Genomic DNA, 3,464 nt, shown 5'->3' with positions numbered 1-3,464 from the left:
AATTGATCCACAAGGAGCTTTACTTTTATTTTTTTTTGAGTTAAGATTTTGGTTTCCTCCCAATTACATGTAAAAACATTTTTTTAAAAACAATTTTTGAGTTCCAAGTTCTCCTTCCTTCACTAGTCTCTCCATTGAGAAGGCAGTTATATATCTCTATATAAATACATGTATTCATATATATGCATTTATAAAATGTTTTTCTCTAACTTGTCCAATAAAAGTATGATCTCTCTATATAAAATATATATTTATATATAAAAGTACTAAATTTATAATTCCTTTCTCAAGTTAATCATTCAAGTAATAATAATTAAATAAATAAGTAATAAATTAAAAAAAAAGTTATAGGGTCAAAGGCACAGAAACCTAAGTCAAATTAATAAACTGAGCGGACAAGTGGATACAAAATGGAACTAGATTTTTCCGCAGAAAAAACTTAGACAATTATGTTAAATTTTTAAAATTAATCTTCTGATTCACTATCAAGGTGATAAATTCTTACATAGTTGATGAATTATAACATTAGAAAACAACTAGGGGGCCCAATGTAATCATAGAAACCAGAATTCTGAAGTGGAAGATACTTTGTAATGGAAGCATCTAATGCATTCCCTAGGGGAATCACTCTACAGCAGGATTTCTTAACCATTTTTAGTGTCATGGTCTGCTTTGGTAGTCTGATAAAATTCTCTGCAAAATGTTTTTAAAACTTAAAATATGTAGAATTACAAAGGAAACCAATTATTTTGAAAGTTATCAAAATACATTTTTTCAAAGTTCATGTTGGAGTTGTGGCTGACCTTTGAACCTCAATCTCATCTGAACTGGTCAAAAAAACATGAAGACTCAGGCAAAAAGAGCTGGATACAAAAATACATTTCAATCCACGGGAAAATTGGAGGGAAATAGGAAAAAGAGAGATTAGTTGGGTTTTTTTTAGGTTTTTTGCAAGGCAAACGGGGTTAAGTGTCTTGCCCAAAGCCACACAGCTAGGTAATTATTGTCTGAGACCAGATTTTAACCCAGGTACTCCTGACTCCAGGGCTAGTGCTTTATCCACGACACCACCTAGCTGCCCCTGAGAGATTAGTTCTAAGCAAAATAACCTAAAAAATAAAGATCTAGATCTTCTTAACAAAAGAGAATCAGAGGGGATGCCTATCAATTGAGGAACAGATGAGTAAGTTATAGTATATACTTGTGATGGAATACTACTACTGCCTCACTGACCAAACAGGATTCCAGAGGGCTAATGATAAAACATGCTTCCTAGCTCCTGATAAGAGAGGGGAAGGACTCAGAATGCAGATTAGGAAAAATTCTTTAGGATATAGTCTTAATGGAAACTTGTTATGATTGATGACACATATTTGTAATGGGTTTTGTTTTTCTCCGGTTTTCAATTGGGAGTAGGAGGTGGGTTTGGAGGGGGAGGGAAGAAGGCAGAACTTACCTGATTAAAACCAGTAATTTTTTTTAAAAAAACTTCATGGATTTCAGGTTAAAGATCCCTCTAATAGGTTGGTGGACAGAGAGTGAAAGAACACTTAAATAAATGAGCACTTATCAAGTGTGTACAGTGTACCTAACCCCAAGGATACACAGATAAGAAAACAAACCAGTTCCTACCTTCAAAGCTTTACATTCTAAGTGGGGAAGATGAGACAGGAAGGAAAGAAACTGGGAGTTGAAGAGGGGAATAGGGAATGAAGGAATTCCCAAGGAGACTAAGCAGTACACAGAACCTGAATTGGAGAATGAGCAGTGTGGCTGGGTCTTCTTATGATAGTTCCAGACAGGGACTTAATGAGAGGTGCCCCTAGGGATCTAGACAATGTGTATATATAAAATATATATATATATATATATATATTTAAATGAATGAAGCCTTTATTAAGCACTATCATGCCAAGCAGTGAAGATGCAGAGAGAGAAAACTGAAACAGACCCTACACTTCAGGAGTTCACATTCTAACGGGGAAAGGAAAAAAAAAGGATTTGATGAAAAGTTCATGGATCTTTTTCTTAGAAATTTTTTATTTATTTTGAGTTTTACAATTTTTCCCTCATTCTTTCTTCCCTCCCCCACCCCCCACCCCCACACAGAAGGCTTTCTGTTAGTCTTTACATTGGACAACCTATATTTTTGACAACTGGTCATTTAGCTTCTACTTGAATGATGTCAAGTTAGGGAGCGTACTGTCTCATACTCTTAATTCTTCACTAACAGGCCAAAGCTAAGATGGCAAGAGCAAGATGCCACACTCTTTCCCCAAAAACCTCTTGAAACAGACCTGGAAAATTCACCAGATTGAATTCTGATGGGGAAATCAAAGAAATTGTAATAGAAAATGATTTTTCCCCAGTCCAGGTGGGCAGACAGAGCTGGTCCTGTGAATATTGGAATTACAAGCTTCATTCATGAGTTGTTCCAGGCCATGGGGAGGTACTAGCATTCTATCTGAGCATCACCAAACTCATACCAGTGCACTGCAAGGGGACAGGTGTCAAATCTAGTTTTTACTCTGATATACTCTGCCTCCTCGGGAAGTCTTAATTAAAGAATAACTTTTGGGGCAGCTAGGTGGCTCAGTGGATAGAGCACCAGCCCTGGAGTCAGGAGTACCTGAGTTCAAATCTGACCTCAGACACTTAATAATTACCTAGCTGTGTGGCCTTGGGCAAGCCACTTAACCTCATTGCCTTGCAAGAATGAATAAACAAACAAATAAATAAATATAAAAAATAACTTTTGCTGAGCTTCAAGAAATGGAATTATATGGTCCAGCAACTAGCTCACAGTGTTTAATGATGGGCATGCCCCAATGAGCTATATAACCTTAGAAATGTCAACATAACTTCTTTGTGTCTCAATTTCTTGATCTGTGAAATTAGACACTCCCAGTAGTTACAATAAAACCCTCTTGAAAATTAATTTTATAGATATGGTATTGGTAAGAGGCTATTGAACCAGGCAACAGTGGTGAGGAAAATGGTTCATTTTTAAGGATCATACAAAAATGAGGGACCTTCTTAGGCACAGAAGTAGAGAAAATAGAAGAATGGTAAATGTGATGATTCAGGGGGTTAGAGATGGCTAGAGTTAACATGGGGAAAAGAAAGTTAAATTTTCAAAGTTTCTTTCCCAATTTTTTTTTTTAGGTTTTTGCAAGGCAAATGGGGTTAAGTGGCTTGCCCAAGGCCACACAGCTAGGTAATTATTAAGTGTCTGAGACCGGATTTGAACCCAGGTACTCCTGACTCCAAGGCCGATGCTTTATCCACTACGCCACCTAGGCACCCTTCTTTCCCAAATTTTAACAAATTACCATTCATTGCTTTCCTTCTGAGTTCTTGTGGGACATCTTGCTACACTTTCTATTACTCAGGCATCACCCTTTGCAAAAATAGTCAATTAGAATTACAAACATTAAATATATCAGCTTGTAATAAAAACAAAG

Source organism: Macrotis lagotis, chromosome 3, assembly GCF_037893015.1.
Source record: "Macrotis lagotis isolate mMagLag1 chromosome 3, bilby.v1.9.chrom.fasta, whole genome shotgun sequence".
Classification (NCBI taxonomy): domain Eukaryota; kingdom Metazoa; phylum Chordata; class Mammalia; order Peramelemorphia; family Peramelidae; genus Macrotis; species Macrotis lagotis.
The sequence above is the reverse complement of the archived record's forward strand: the minus strand, read 5'-3'. Positions refer to the sequence as shown.